The 17,663-nt window shown below is 36.7% G+C and overlaps 1 pseudogene; it reads right to left on the minus strand.

Annotated features, from left to right (window-relative positions):
* Positions 1–690: 690 nt before the first annotated feature.
* LOC138820312 (golgin subfamily A member 7 pseudogene) lies at positions 691–1,234 on the minus strand (annotated as a pseudogene).
* Between the last annotated feature and the right edge of the window lie 16,429 nt (positions 1,235–17,663).

Consider the following 17,663-nt stretch of genomic DNA (forward strand, 5'->3'; position numbering starts at 1 on the left):
CTGCCACGGGGTCTGTGGGAGAATTCCCGAGTCCCCATCTGAGTGAATTGCTGTTTAGTTCAACCTTTATGTGGTTAACAAATTAGCATCCACTTCATTGTGCTTATTTGTGTAAATGAACAAGCAACACAAACCACATCTTCCCACATCCAAAGGTAATGCAAATAAACCTAAGTCTCCCAAGAAAAGAATGACCATTGCATTAAATATTGATTATATGAGCGATAATTGCTGTAATAAAACAAACAACATTATACTTCTTTTTTCATTGAGCTTCGGCTTGAGAAACTGAACAGCAGAAATAAATCTTAAGATATGAAACATGGCAGAAATGATAGTTCTCTGAAATCTGGGAGATGCATTGGCAAAACCACAGACATAATACACCCCTCACCTAGAGAAAAGCTTTTTATTAATCTGAATTTTGGCTAATATTTGACTTCTTGCAGTATAAAGCTACCAGGGAAACTGGCTCAAGGAATGAAGAGAACCAATGGCAATTTTTTACCTGGTGGCAGGTAAGAAACAAACTTTGTATTAGGCCCTCTAACTGCATACGTTATTAAATGACTGAATTTTAAAAAATGAAATGCTTCATTGTATTTTCTCAGAAGCTAATCAAAGATGACAAAGTGGATGCTGAGTGACTAGAAATCAAATCAGGTGTGGAATTTTAGAAAGTTAGTAAATGGCACCATGGCTCTGGAAGCAGATACAAAGGAATGATGCTCTGGAGAGGAGGTAGGGACACTCTGTGATCGGCCCATGGACAGATGAGGGTTCCAGCTGGAGGTGGGATCTTTAATTCTATGGCTTATCTTCCAGTGCTCAAAACTCTGTCTTCATAAATGGTAATTTCAATAACTCGAAGTCCTCTCTCAATGGGGTCAGTCAGGAGGAGGCCTTGGGGAGCATATATCTTCTCATTCTGTTCTTGAATATATTTGGAGACTTTCTTCATTATGAGAACATTCTCATAATGGGTTTCCATACACAAGAAGATGGTATATGCTGTCAAACAAGCCAAAAAGCCTTCAAGATATGACTGGCCCCCAAGCTTCTCTGCTTCTGCATAAAGATTATTTAGAGTTTGAACTGTTTCTTCAACTTGCTGCCTATCAATCCTGTTCTCCAACTCTGCAGGAAACTTGGTCCGGAACTGACAGCGTGTGCCACTGCTGTAGTCGCACTGAATGAATACCTTCCTGGACACCGGCGCCTGCTGCAGCCTCATGGTGAGGACAGGATCCACCTCCCCACCTCCTAGGCCCTCCAGCTGCTGTCGCGCTGGGCCCCATCAATCCCTTTTTAAGATCAAGAGTCCAGAGTAAGTTTTGGAAAAACGAGGCAAAATAGATAAAATAATTATTTTAAAAAAATAAGCATAAAGAATAGTGTTAACAGGTGTGCAAGTGTTCAGACTGCATCTGTTGGAGATGGTTACAAGATTAAGCCTTTTGTGTTTGTTTACAAAAATATATGGTTAGTAAAAAAAAATGTCATTTTGGTAAATTATCCTGGGCTATTGGCTAAACAGTCTTAATATCCAACAGGGCCAAAGCCTCCCAAGTGTATGCAATGTATCCTTAACCAGTCTGTGTAGGAATTTGCAGTCCAGCATGAGCTGTGACAGTACCTTGGAGCCACTGAGAGACCTGCTGCTGCAGCTGCACACCCTAATGGGTAAAGTTTGAAGACCAGCTGACAGTCACCTGGAAGAAATCTATATCATCACTCAGACCACCTCCACCATGGAAAAGTAGTCTGAACTCCTTCCGGGTTCAATCACTTGAGACTCAACCCGGTTAAAAGCTGCTAAAACTAAGATCTTGTGGGACATTATTTTGGGTGATATCCAAAAACCCTCTCTATTCCCACAGTAGATATTGGGAGAAAGGATATCACTGGCTTGCTTGCCATAGGCACTTCAGTGCATAGTCACTGGAAATCTACTCTATACTCACAGCCTAGTTTGGCTCTGGTATGGTAATAATCTGAGTGTGTTATCAATGCAGGTAGTAAAAGGATAAGACACAGCTCTGCTCTTAGCTTTAAAATCTAGCAAAATTCTCCATCGCAGTGGTGTTTTGAGGCTGTTCTGAGATAACTTGGTTCCACAAGCAAGAGGAAAAAATGGGCAGTTTTACACTCTAGCCACAAAGAAGCTCGAGGAATTGTAAAGAAGAGCAGGGTAGTAAAGGAAACCTTGGGGGAAAAATTGGGAAAAAAATTGGTATCCTTTGGATAAAAAATAAATAAAAAAGGACGTCTTAAAATGTTTAAAAAATATAAGGACCTTTGGTACTGTTATTTTTTTACTCACAATTGGACCTTGTAAAAAAAGAGATCAGTGCAGTCCATCTCTTAGTTCTGAGATCCCAATACCAAACTGTAAATATAAAAGACTGTGCCAATTAGGGGACCATGATTGGTTCCCGATGCTCTAGAAGAGGATGGACTGAAGATCTACAGAAACTGCATTTTAAGATTAAGTCAACAACCTGTAGCTGTGCTGCCCTGAGAATACCCTCAAAAGAGGAACAGTTCTCAAAAAACCGCAGGCTGCCACCAACCCTGCCCACCCTTAAGGAACAGACCAGTTGCCTAATTGTTCCATCAGAAAAATGGTAGTGCCATCAGGGTGGACTTAAAACCCCTGAAAATGTGAACTTGCTTGTTTGGAAACCCCCTGAACTTGTGAACTCGCTTGTGTGAAACTCCCTAAACTTGATTGTTTGATACTATAAAAGCTGTGCTAAGTTTTAATTTTGTACTCAGGAACTCTTAGCGTCACTGGTTACCGAGTGTGCAGAGAACCAAGCTCTAGCTTGCAATAAACGACTCTTTGCTGTTTGCATTGATCGTGGTCTCTGGTAGTCTGTGAGGGGGCATCTGAGATCTGGGCACTTCACCTAGGAATTAACTTAACCACAGAAGTGAAGGATCACTATGATAAAAAATTTAAAAACCTGAAAAAGGAAATCAAAACAGAACTTAGGAAGTGGAAAAACCTCCCATGATCCTGGATTAGAAGGATCAACATTGTGAAAATGGCAATACTTTCCAAAGCTATCTACAAATTCAATATGATACCTATGAATATTCCAGCCTTATTATTCAAGGAAATAGAAGAGTCAATCCAAAAATTCATATGGAACAATTAAAGACCCCGAATAGCAAAACTGATGCTTAACAAAAAGAACTGTGTTGGAGGAATATCAATACCAAATTGCAAACTCTACTACAAAGCCATATTAAACAAAAGAGCTTAGTAGTGGCACAAGAACAGACTTCAGAACAAATGGAAGAGAATTGAAAACCCAGAAATGGACCCACAGCTCTATAGCCATCTAATCTTCCATAATGGAGGTAAAAATTAGGATGGAAGAAAGACAGCCTCTTCAGTAAATGGTGCTGGCAAAATTGGTTAACAACTTGTATAAAATAAAACCTATATCCTTCGATATCACCCTTCACCAGAATCAACTCCCAATGGGTAAAAATCCTCAGAGTCAAAGGAGACACTCTGCATTAATGTTCATCAACGAGATGGGTCTATAGTTCTCCTTCTTTGATGAGTCCCTGCTTGGTTTTGGGATGAGGGTTATGATGGATTCATAGAATGTGTTTGGTAGTGAACATTCTCTTTCAATTTCATTGAAGAGTTGGAGGAGTATTGGTGTGAGCTCTGCTTTGAAGGCCTTGTAGAATTCCGCTGTAAACCCATCTGGTCATGGACTTTTCTTAGCTTAGAGGTCTCTTATTCCTGTTACTATTTCAATGCTTGATATGGGCCTGTTAAGCTGGTTTAACTCAACTTGGTTTAGTTTTGGCTTGTCAATATTTACTAGGAAAAGATCCATTTCGGTCAAGTTCTCAAACTTATGAGCATAAAGTTTTGAGAAGTATTCCCTTATAATGTTCTGAATTTTGATTGTTTCCGTGGTGATGTTTCCATTCTCATCTCTGAGTTTATTAATTTGGATGTGTTCTCTTCTTTTTCTGATAAGATTTGCTAAGGGTCTGTCAATTTTGTTAATTTTTTCGAAGAACCAACTCTTTGTTTTGTTGATTCTTTCTATAGTTTTTTGGATTCTATTTCATTTAATTCTGATTTAATTTTAATTATTTCTTTCTGTCTACTGCATTGGGGTTTATCTTGCTGCTCTTTTTCAAGGAGGTTCAGATGTCTCATTAAATTGTTGGTTTCAGATCTCTCCAATTTGTTGATGTAGGAGCTCAGAGCTATAAACTTGCCTCTGAGTACTGCCTTTGCTCTGTCCGAGAGGAGCTGGTAATTTGTGTGCTAATTTTTGTTGAATAGGATGAATATTTGAATTTCCTTTCTAATCTCTTCCATGACCCACTTGTGATTCAGCAGTGTGTTGTTCAGCCTCCATGTGTTACTGGACTTTCTTTGGAGGCTTTTGGTGTTGAGTTCTAATTTTATTCCCTTGTGGTCAGAGAGAATGCAAGGTATAACTTCAATGTTTCTGAATTTCGACATGTTTGCTTTGTGGCCTAAAATGTGGTCTGATTTAGAAAATGTTCCATATGCTGCTCAGAAGAACGTGTATTCTGATGCTGCTGCGTGAAATATTTGGTAGATATCTGTTAACTCTAGTTGATCTATGCAGTTGTTTAGATATGCAGTTTCTCTGTTGAGTTTTTGCCGGGTTGATCTATCTAGTGGGGAGAGTGGTGTGTTAAAATCCCCAACAATTAATGTCTTTGGATCTATATGGGATTTGAGGGAAAGTAGTGTTTCTTGGATAAATTTGGGTGCTCCATTGTTTGGCGAATAGATATTTAGAATTCTAATATCCTCCTGAAGGAAAGATTCCTTAATTAGTATGTAGCAACCTTCTTTGTCTTTTCTCACGAATTTTAGTTTGAAGTCTATTTTATCTGATATTAGGATTGCAACACCCGCCTGTGTATGGGGGCCATTTGCTTGATAGATTTTGCTGCAGCCTTTAACATTGAAAATGTGTTTGTTTTTACGGGCAAGATGTGACTCCTGAAGCATCTGCATGGCAAAGGACATAGCTAGCAAAATCAATAGAAAACCCACGGATTGGGAGAAGATCTTCACTAGCCATACAATGGTCAACCGTCTCATATCTAAAATATACCTGGACCTCAAAAAATTAAATCCCACAACAACAAATCCGCAAAGGAACAACTTCCCAATTAATACGTGGGCTAAAGGATTAAAGAGACACTTCTCTGAAGAAGCAAGAAGGATGCCCTATAGGCTCATGAAGAAATGCTCACTTTCCCAAGCCATAAAGGAAGTGCAAATCAAAACAACATGGAGATACCACCTCACTCCAGTTAGAATGGCTAAAATCAAGAACTGTAATAACAACAGATGCTGGAGGGGATGTGGGCTGAAGGGATCTTTACTGCATTGTTTGTGGGAGTGTAAATTTGTTCAACCACTTTGGAAAGTAGTATGGAGTTTCTTCAAAAGACTCCACACAGAGCTCCCCTATGACCCAGCAATCCCATATTTGGGCATTTACCCAAATGATCACAAACAAGACCACACTAAATCTAGGAGCAAAACTGTGTTTATTGCAACATTATTTACCATATCTAAGATACGGAACCAACCCAGAAGCCCCTCAGTAGATGAATGGTCAAGAAAATGTGGTATATATACACAATGAAATTCTATGCCTCCATCAGAAAGAATGGCATGGCCTCATTTTTTAGGAAATGGAAAGACTTGGAAAAAATTATATTGAGTGAAGTAATCTAGGCCCAAAGAAACATAGTTCTCATGGTTCCCCTTATTTGCAATATCTAGTATATGTCTGAGAGAAGCAGAAAAGTTCAGATAAATAAATTTTAGGCTAAATAAACCCCAAGATAAGGATTCAAATGGTTTTTCTTCCTTGCGATTATTTTTAACATATATATAAGATGATTTTTTTTGTTGCTTTGTACAGCCCTACTGCACGGTATAACCCCTGTTCTCCCTGTATTTGATGTTGGTATACTTTGTGGATGGGAAGTGAAAAGGAAAATTGTTTAAATAGGGATACAGGGGGACCAATTGCAACAATGAGATGTACAACACATTAAGTCAAAAAATGAACCTAACAACTTTGACTGAGGGGCAGGGGGGGGGCGAGGGTGGTGGGGATGGGCGTGGAGGTGTGTCGTGGGGGAGGGGGTGATGGCAAGGGATGGGAAGGGGAAACAATGGAGGAGGCAACAATGCTTGATAAGAAAAGTACTCCTGGGCTGGAAAGTTTGCTCAGTGGTAGAGTGCTTGCCTTGCATGCATGAGACCCTCGGTTAGATTCCTCAGCACCATATAAGCAAAAAGAAAAAAAAGCGGGAAGTGGCACTGTGGCTCAATTCGTAGAGCATTAGCCTTGAGATGAAGGGTTGAGGGACAGCACCCAGGCCCATAGTTCAGGCCCCATTCCTGGACACCCCCCCCAAAAAAAATGAATGCATTTATTACCTTGTCCATGTAATTGTATACCCTCTCTGCACTATTTCCACAATTTAAAAAAGGCATAATCTTTAACTTCCAAGTTAAAAAGAGACCAATAGCATACCCCCACTTAATTTAGGTTCTTGAAAAAATATTTACTTGGCTTTTTCCCACTTTAATGCTCCAAAATCAATGAAAATTTTAAGAAAATTAATATGATTGTCATTACTTCAATCAGAACACTAACTGTGATGTGCCCTCTTTTTCTCACTTTGCTCTTGGAAAATACTCCTTAAATTGATGATATGTGGTTGATTTGAGAGTCAGAGTTAGAGGCTTCTACTTGTATGATTATCCCAGAATGGTTTAAAGTAGTTTTTTTTCCCCTATGTTATCGAACTACATTGCCTGGCTGTACTTTGAACACACCCTCACACCTGAGCACATTATTTGAAATTGCACTTCAGCATTTCCTTGGCACATTCTTCTTTATTCCTTTTTCTTCTTTTCCACTTTCGTTCTGAGTTCACAGTTGCTCTATTTCCATTTCATCTGTACAAACTGCTAAGAACATTTTTCACGTACCACTTCTTGTTTGCACATGTCCAGTCTATGTAAGAAGGTACTTTCTCCATGTTAAGCAATAGGGTCATACTCACTATCTGAAGGGGAAAGTTCAACAGTGTAACCTTATGCCCACATTAGCGGGTGTACAATTTAAAGCATTTGGAGGCAAACAGACATATTATAATTGAAAGGCTCCTTAGGGACATTTTCTTGGAGCACATTAGATTACCCACGAGAACTATAAATATCCACAAACTTTGGAGCTAATTAGTAAGTATCCAAATTAAAACTAGATCCTGAATGCTGTGTTAATACAAGTCACCATTGTATTATTGTTGCATTAGAATCCTTCCCTACTTGCCAATGTATATGAAAAAAAGAAAGAAAGGCATTAGAGCAAAATGCCTTATCTTTTTAGGCATTTAATCCTAGTAGTGAGGGTACTGTCTGAACTCTTCCATTCAATAAAAGTTTGAAATTTATAAGTGCACTTCCTACATATAAGATTTTGTGGGAAGTAGTGCTGTGGCTCAAGTGGTAGAGCGCTCGCCTTGTGCTGCAGAGCACAGGGACAGCGCCCAGGCCCAGAGTTCAAGCCCTACGATCGACAAAAAAAAAAAAAAAGAATTTGTGGAAAGTTGATTGGCAGGGTTATTTCAGAATGGAAATATCCCTGAAAAGAACTAGATTGAAATACAGTATTTGGCAATTATGATGACTCAGTGGCTAAAGAAGAATCAATTTGAGGTGTCTTGAGTAACATTAGTATATTTTCAACCTAATATTTGGTGTTACTTGTCCTACATTTTTAATGGATAGTCTGATAAGATATCTAAACATATATACAGATATTTCAATGAAATCCCAAATTGATGTGGATACATGGGTAACTCATTGGAACTGTAGGACAAATGAGTCCTGTCTGTGTTTTAGTTCAATCTATAATCTCCTGGCTAAAAAAGGCTTCAAAACTATTAACAGAATACATCTAATTAAAGTTCATGTCAGTTACATCAGTATAATTCTTCTAAGGATAGGATAAAAGCATTTGTTCCCAACATTTAAAATCAACAGGATCTCTTGAATTCCTGGATCCAGAATTTTATGGCTTCAAATTCATATCTCAAAATTTCATCAATATGACATATCTCTACCATTTTACCAAAACTCTGTTCTCATTGAACTTGTCTCTGCCCTTTTAATTTTCAAATCCAAATAGCATATTTCCTTCAATACCTCTGTAAGAGTTTTGACCTTTTCTTCTGGCAAATTCTTTCCTTTCTTTACTTGTATAAATCTGTGTTTATTACTTTCTTGTTTCCTTCTTTATCTCTTTGTTCCAATCTTGTCCACACTGGTGCTCATATTGCTCGCACTTGTGTCAGAACTTTCCTTTTCCTCTTCCCTTTAATAATGCCCCCGATTTTATTATTCTTTTTCATATTCATGGTCATGAATATTTTGATGGTGTCTAAACAGACCTATCTTTGCAACAGTTTAATATAAACTCAGAACTCTCCGTGAGTTTTTTCCCCTAAATCCATCACTTCCTTCTGTAATCTTTATCACCAAGAATATCACTAACACAGTTGCCAGGCCATGGCTGTAGAACACTTTAGATTTATTCTTACCCATCTACTCCCTCCCATTAGATTAGATGAATGATCAAGATTTTCTCAGTTTCTGTCACTAATATGATTTCTATGTACTCCTTTTTATACCCCTGACACCAGCCTGTTTCATGTAATCATCACTGGTCACCTAATATTAAACAACCTTTAACAAGTATGTTTTTGCCCCATAGTTTTTTTCATACTGGTCCTCTCCACCACCAAATTACTACTTCTTATAAGCACACAGAGTGAAGAGCTCAGACACAAATTCTAGTATCATTATTTATTCATTACATTGACTGTTGGCCTTACATTTCTTATCTGTAAATGGATGTAATCTACCAGAAATATTGAAGAATGTATTTATTGACTTCTAGAGCAAGAAAAAAGAAAGTGAAGAGTCCTTACATTTTCCACCTTAGCTTACAAATAAGAAAAGAGTCAAATCCAGTTTTTTGGTATAAAATCTCAAATTTTTTCATGCAGAAATAAAAATAAATTTTACCTCCTGGCTCTAAGGCCTGTGTTCTTTTAAGGCAACTACAGATATGTAAGTGTTATTATGTAAATTGTGTCATGTGTTTACAAATGTATTGAAGAACATACTGTTAATATGTCTAAGGCGTTGGGGTCCCGGGTAAGGGTCACAAAATCACCAGGACACAGGGGATGCAGAGTGCAAACAGCAATTGCCACTGAATGCTGTGCTTTATTGTTAGTGGGTATTTAAAGACAAGCAAGCATTATCTTTGCCAAGATTTAGTCAGGAGACATTCACAAAAAATTCCAACAGGTACATTTTACTTAACCTATGAGACAATGACTTGGTATATTATTATCTAAACTATTTTAGAGAAAGCTGAAACCACTTCCCCAATCTCAGGAAAATGCTTGACCAGCTGATCATCTATGTTTAAGCAAGCAGAAGAGCTACTTCCTTGGCTCCCAGGAGTCTGTGACATGTGTTTTGAGATAGGGAGATAGAACATGTTCCCTCTCAAGCCCGGCATGCCAAGAGCTTTCCATATACACAAACATAGTCCTCAGATAATCCTGAGGCTGGAGCCTGCATCATTCTGCCCTTTTAATATAGACCCTAAGTCTTCATAGAAAACATTGATATTGAATAGTATCTATATGGGAATGTTATTTGAACTAATCACACTTAGTCCATCTAAATTTCTCTTTTGTTTTATTTGTTGTCAAGTGTTCTTCATAAATTTATGCACAGATTTTCTCCAGTGGACTGGAGAGAAACTAAAACTGACCACGGATTTCTGTCTAATGAGTGAACATGCTTGAGGCATTTGTTGTTACCTTCTAGGGATATACAACTAAGCCAATGGCTGTTTGGGTAATGAAAGGCTTTCTCCTAAGTTCTCAAGGTTAGAACAAACCTTGATAACAGAAAGCACTCAACATATTATGTTTTATCTACGTGGAATAATCAACATTTGTAAATAAATGATTTTATTTATAAAAAATCAATACCACGATGAAAAGTGAATATACATTAGACAGACTGCAAGAATGACATTAGGGTTTTTACTCTCTCACCAGTTTATGTGATTGTGTTTCTTGATATTGAAACTCTCCTCTTGTTATTGTATGTAATCCAATGCTGTTTATAACTATGTATTCAATGTGGGAAAGCTAGCTGCAAAGATGGCTAATAATTTTTCCTTTTCAATCACAACATTGTCATTATCAGGCTACATTGTGGTCATTATTTTTATTATTATTACCATCATAAGTGCTAATTATTGAAAGTCTGATATGTGTCTTTGATTTTGCAATTATTTGTATTTTGATTAATAATTTTAATGTTACCACTGTGCATGCAATCACGTTAAATATTTGAATAAAGAAACCCTCAAAGAAACAACTGCCCAATAAATAAGTGGGAGAAAGACTTAAAGAGAAACTTCTCAGAAGAAGAAAGAAGGATGGCCAATAGACACATGAAGAAATGTTCAACATCCCTAGCCATAAAAGAAATGCAAATCAAAACAACATTAAGATATCACCTCACTCCAGTTTGAATGGCAAAAATCAAGAACTCTAACAACAACAGATGCTGGAGGGGATGTGGACAGAAAGGAACTTTACTTCATTGTTGGTGGGAATGTAAACTTGTTCAACCACTTTGGAAAGCAGTATGGAGGTTCCTCAAAAGACTTAACATAGAACTCCCCTATGACCCAGCAATCCCATTTTTGGGCATTTACCCAAATGTTTACAAACAAGACCACACTAAAGCTACCAGCACAACTATGTTTATTGAAGCATTATTTACCATAGCTAAGATATGGAACCAACCCAGATGCCCCTCAGTAGATGAATGGATCAAGAAAATGTGATATATACACACAATGGAATTCTATGCCTCCATCAGAAAGAACTATATCGCCCCATTTCTTAGGAAATGGAAAAACTTGGAAAAAATTATATTAAGTGAAGTAAGCCAGGCCCAAAGAATCATAGGTCCCATGGTTTCGGTTATTTGTAATATCTAGTTAGTATATATATGAGTCAAGCGGAAAAGGTCAGATAATGTGATGTCAGGAAAATGAACCCTTAGATGTGTATTTTAATGTTTTTTTTCTTTCATGCATGTGTTTCTAACGCATTTATAAGATTATCTCTTTGTTCCTTTGTATGTCCCTCCCCCACAGTATAACCCCTGCTTTCACTATATTTGATGTCAGTATAACTTGTGGAGATGGGGAAAAACCACTTGTTTAAGGATACAGGTGGACCTGTTGCAACAATGAGAAGTACAAGTTGTAATGTCCAAAACGAGCTTTACAACGTTGGTGGGGGGTGGGGAAGGGGGGGGAAGGAGAAGGATTGGGATTGGGGGGGGAGGGGGGAGGCTGGGAAGGGATGTGAAGGGTAAACAAAGGAGGAGGCTGCAATGCTTTGTAAGAAATGTACGCATTATCCTGCCCATGTATTTGTAACTCCTCTGTACAGTATGTTCACAAATAAAATTAAATTAAATTAAAAGAAAGAAAAATAAAAAAAAGGAAACAAAAAACTAAGCCATACCAGGTAGCTTGACAATGTGCTTATAACAAATTATTGAATAGATTTTTTGAAGCATTGCAAATTCCTAACCAGTATGAATTAACTTCCTCTCTCCCTGTGATTACACACAAATATTTAAGAGTTTAAACAGAATTTTTCAAAGAATATACTTATAAACATTACTAAAATATCTTGTGTATATCTAAAATTTCATTGAAAGAAAAAACTCTAATTTCTATTGAATTATTAGTTATTTTACTACAGGAAACTTGGGAAAATAGACTGTATATCTTTGAAATGAAAAAGGTAAAAAATAGTAGAATAAAATTTTCAGAGGATGTCTGTCTTCAGAAATATATATATATATATATATATATGTGTACATATATGTATATATATATATATTTCTGTGTAGAAAGACATACATTTTTAGAGAGAATTTGTCATCAGAAATATATACATATATATAAATTTATGTGTAGAACAATGTACATTATCGTGAAGCAAAAATCTTAAAACATTATTAAAATTAAAAAAAAAATCAAACCAAGTGCCAGTAACTCATGCCTATATCTACTCTGGAGGCTGAGATCTTAGAACTGTTTTCAAAACTAGCCTAAACAGAAAAATACTTGTTAGATTCTTATCTCCAATTAACCACTCAAAAACCGGAATTAGCTCTGTTCTCCAAGATGTAGACTGCTGGCCTTGAACATAAAAATGCCTAGGGACAATGCCCAGGCCTTGTAAACAATAACAACAAAAACAACAACAAAATGTATCACATTAATTTCACCAAAGCATCTTTTAAATGCTGTGAATATTTCTTAGAAAAATGAATGCATGCTCCTGGAAAATGTTAAGTAAAAAGTATCGAATATTTACGTCTATGTTAAAATATGACTATTTAAATTGTTTAAGGTATTTAGGTAATGATTAAGAATTAAGCATAATGATTCGTAGGTAATATATTGGGGCCGGCCTTTTATTCTATTTTACGATAATAGTAAGATGACATTTGTAATGATTATATAAAATTATTCTTGCTTGTTATTTGAATTATAATAAGTGATAAACATTTTTAAATGATTTCCTAAGGAAAGGTTCATTTGCTTAATGCTATCAATTCTTTTGTAATTTCAAAACAATTAAGAAAATTATTTCAAGGCTGGTTTGCTCTAAGACTATATTTGTTTTCTTCTTCTAGTTTTCATATGTTGGTAGAAATTAAAATTCCAAAAAAATCAATGGAGGTTGGCATTCAGGAACATCTTCATAAACACTAATACTGAAGTCCCTTAAGTGAAATTGTTTTATTTCATTTTTTATTTTCATAAATAAATCATGATGATTGTGATTTTTTTCTTTTCACTGCTATTGGCTCTTATCTTGAGAATACGTTTTTCCTAGAAAAGTAGAGAAAAGCAATTGGATTGAGCAAGTAAGACATGGTTTTCATAAAAAGCAGATGCATAGATTTGTGTCTTCTCTCATTTGCTAAATGTTTCTTCCAGAAAAGATTATAAATTACTTATAAAAGATACATAATTCGTATGTATTCCAGTTATCACATGCACTTTTTGAGTGAGTTATCTCTGTATACACTCAAAATAAACAGAAATCACATCTTTGTTTTAAAAACTAGTTTACAAAGTGTTTTTAACCAACACCAAAACATCTTTCTAGGTAATCTGCGTTTTGTGTGAAGTATTTTTTACAATAGGTTTTTTGCTGACATGTAATTCACATGCAATATATTATCCCCTTTCATTGTATACATTTTATTACTTTGGAAGTGAATTGTACAATCAGAGGTTTTCCAAGTGTAATTTTCACAAACTTGCATTTCTTCAAATAGAAATTCTGTAAACTTTAGAACAGACATTAAAATAGATATAAAATTCACTTACAGGAACTTGTCCATCATACATTCTCTATAGTGTGTCTTTTCAAAATTTGTTTTGGGGGATTATTTCCAAGGTCTCCCATATACTGTTCCAGTGCACTGTCAATGAACTACATTCCCTGTCCAAACAAGTTTTTTACTTCTCTTTAATACATACATAGAAGTGTAATGGCTGGATCGTATACAATTCACTTTGACCTTTTGAAGACTTGAAATCTTGCTTGCTAAAATGATTGCAGTATTACACAAATTGATCTGATGTGTGGAGTAAATCAATTTCTCCACAAATGCATTAGTAAATTTTTTTCGTCTTTTAATATAATTGTCACATTAGTGACTTTTCTTTTTATTTTTTCTTAGATACTAAAGAGGAGCTTACTTCATATACACCTCCTATTGACTATTAATTTACATCTGTTCTTTAAAGAAATATCCTATTCAGAAATAATTTGTATACAATTAGAAGATATAAAAATACTTAAGACTCAGGATCATTGTAGCCTTACATTGTAGCATTAGCAAGTATGTGTCCTTTATCTATTGCATATGTTTTCACTTCTTGTGATACTGTCCTTTGAATTATGAAAGGTTTTCAGTTGATATTATCTAGTTTATTCTTGCTTTTTTTTAGCCACTAATGAGCCCCGTGAGCATCTAGGACTACAAGCATGACCTATTGGTGCATGTTTCTCTTTCAATATTTTCAGTGTTTTCTCTTTCTTTTGAATTTATATATTCTCCTTTCTGTAATTCTGCACATTCTCAGATGGTTGTTCTCTAGCAGTCAAGATGATAAGCATCTGTTTGATCGGTAATTTTCCTTTTTATAATGTTTGACATATTTTTCATTGTTTCTATTGATTTTTGAGTTATCCTTCCTAATTATTGCATATGATGAGTAGAATATTTAATATATAGACTTCAGCTTTGCCTCTAAGGAGATGGTAGGAATCATGTCCAAAGAACGTTTTATAAGATTCTTACAGAGACAGAATTTTTAACTTTATACATATAAACGACAAAAATTATTTAGTTGGTCTTTGTTCACATGAATAAATTTTAAATATAGTATTTAAATTATATGCTAATATATTTTTAAATGCCAGCTGAACAAAAAAATAAAAAATGACAATCAGCAAAGTGTTCCCTAGATGACTGTCCTATTTATCTCCCGCTGACACACACACACATTTCCCTGTTTTGGAGCCTAGAAAGGAAAGGGAAAATTAGTGTTGCTTATTAAACATTGTGAAATTCTCAAACTGTCTTTTTAGAAGGTCTAAAGGATTGGGATGTAGAATTGTGTTTGACACCAAGGCTAGCATGTGCAAGGCCTTGCGCTGGATCTTCAGCAATGAGAAAAGAGGATGAAGAATAAGAATAAGAGGGGGAGGGAAGGTGGCTCAGTGGTAAAGTGCTTGCCTTGCTTGCCTGAGGCCCTGGGTTCGATTCCTCAGCACCACATAAGCAAAAAGAAAAAAGCCAGAAGTGGTGCTGTGGCTTAAGTGGTAGAACGCTAGCCTTGAGCCGAAGAGCTGAGGGACTTCTCCCAGGCCCAATGTTCAGGCCCCATGACTGGACCCAAGAAGAAGAAGAAAAAGAAGAAAAAGAAGGAGGAGGAGAAGGAGGAAGAGGAGGAGGAGAAGGAGGAGGAGGAGGAGGAGGAGGAGGAGGAGGAGAGGAGGAGGGGGGAGAGAAGTAGAAGGGGGAGGAGAAGGAGGAAGAGCTAGAGAATCACATTTATCCACATTTTATTTAGTGAATAATTATGGCAAAATAAGAGGTTCAAGTTTCTTTTTGTTCTTATTGTAGTTCCTGCTTAGCCTCTGGACATACATTCCAAGTAGATACCTGAAATCAATGAAGTACTTTATAGACTTAACCTTCAGTATCCAGAATTTCCACATTAGGTGTTCAACCAACCAGAAATTTTAAATATTCAGGAAAAAAATTGCTCCCCAAATATTTAATATAGCAACTATTTACATACTGTTACATATATGTTTGTAATATATATAACATTGACATAATTTAAAGTGTAACTTACATTGTATGACATATTATGCTATTTTATATATGGGAATGGAGCCTGTGCAGATTTTAGTATACCCAATCAGTTCTGGAAGCAACCCTATAAATACCAACATGACCATTTTATGCTTTTACCCAGACAAATATAGTTACAATAAATCTTAAGTTATAAATTAGGAACAGTAAGACAATTATAACAGTAACTAATAAAATAGAAGAATTGTAACAATACACTATAAAAAAGTAATGTGAAATGGGTGTGGAAGTGCATACCTGTAATCCCAGGAAACAATATTGACGCAGGAAAATAATGAGAGAGATCTACAGTGAGACCTTACATCCACAAAACTCAAAAAAAGTATTGTGTGAATGTGGTCTCTTTCAAAATATGAGATTGTTTTCCATTTAATCTTTTCAGACCACAATTGAGCACAGGTAACTAACTACAGAAGGGGAAATTACAGTGAAGGGGACTACTGTATATTTAAGTGTTTTGTGAAGAGAAAAATGTATCCTATTTAAAGGTTCTCTTCTGAGAAGAAAAGCCATCACCATTCTTTTGCCTTTTTCTGAAAACTAAGACATTTCTCCCCTCCAACGTAAGCACATTCCCACCTGGGTTGTGGAAAGGACAAGCCCTTCCAAACTAGCTTACCTGTGCTATCAAGGCTGTGCTATGAAGTAAAAACATGTTTTATTTCTGAATAATCAAGTTTCCTGTAGCCTGTTTCAATCCTCCTATTTTGCTCCCAGATGTCCAGAAGACCCTCGTATGTAGACATATTTTGTATTTTCAGGTGAGTGAGATAAATGACTTCCTTAGAAGAAAATGTGAATGTGAAGATTGAAATTGAGAAGGGAAATCAAACTCTTCCATCTTTTTTACTAAGTCCAGAAAAAATGATATGTGTTTACAATGCTGAGAGTAAGCAAATTTGCAGCCTGTGCTAATGAATTTAATCTTGATTCTGAAGTGAAATGTGTCTGACATGTGTCCTGAACCCTAATTCCTTATTTTCTGAGAGCACCACCCCTTCAGGAATAAAATGTAGTTGCTTGGATATTTTGAATTTATGAAGGCTGGGTGAATTTGATTTTATTCTCAGTTAAATTTTAAGCATGTAAATATGAATTGAACCTGATTAAATGAAGTTCTTTTTTTTGGGGGGGGGGGGTCCGGTCGTGTGGTCTGAACTCTGGGCCTGGGCGCTGTCCCTCAGCTCTTCAGCTCAAGGCTAGCGCTCTACCACTTGAGCCACAGCGCCACTTCCGGCTTTTTTCTTTTTGCTTATGTGGTGCTGAGGAATCGAACCCAGGGCCTCAGGCAATGCAAGGCAAGTGCTATACCACTGATCCACCTTCCCAGCCCTAAATGAAGTTCTTTCTGCCCATTTTATCCAGTACAGATTTCTGTGATATAGGAAATCTATATTTTAAGTCATTCTGCATGGCTAACTAGGTCTGTGTATGTGGATGAGTCAATACGAATTGCAGAATTCGCCACATTGATTTTGGAGGAAAGACTCACCGCTGGTAACAGAAGACAGTTGAGGCTGAAGCCATGATCCCTCCTGCCTCTGTTCAGCTCCCAATCTCTTCCCATGTGGTGGTTTCTTTTTCTATCCAAAAGGTTTCTGGAGCTTTATCTTATTCTGGACTCCTAGTAAACCAACATGAGTAGAGTGAAAGTAAGCAAGGGAGATGTGCCAGCGGGATTTTTTTGGGCGGATTAGTTGTGGGGCCTCTGGGCTTGGGCACTGTCCCTCAGCTCTTCAGCTCAAGGCTAGTGCTCTACCACTTGGGCCACAGTGTCACTTCTGACTTTTCCTGCTTATGTGGTGCTGAGGAATCGAGCCTAGGACCTCATGCATGCAAAGCAAGCAGTTTACCACTGAGCCACCTTCCCAGCCTGGGCAGAGGGATTTTGTCTGAGGATCCATCACACTTGGAAGCTTCTGGCTGAAAACCTCAGAAAAACGAAGTGAAGAAACACCTAGGAGAAAAAGTAATATAGGAACACAAAAGCAGTTTCTTGGATAAGGAGACTCATGAATTGGTGTCA

This window comes from Dipodomys merriami, unplaced genomic scaffold (genome assembly GCF_024711535.1).
Source record: "Dipodomys merriami isolate MVZ:Mamm:240054 unplaced genomic scaffold, mDipMer1.0.p SCAF_86, whole genome shotgun sequence".
Classification (NCBI taxonomy): domain Eukaryota; kingdom Metazoa; phylum Chordata; class Mammalia; order Rodentia; family Heteromyidae; genus Dipodomys; species Dipodomys merriami.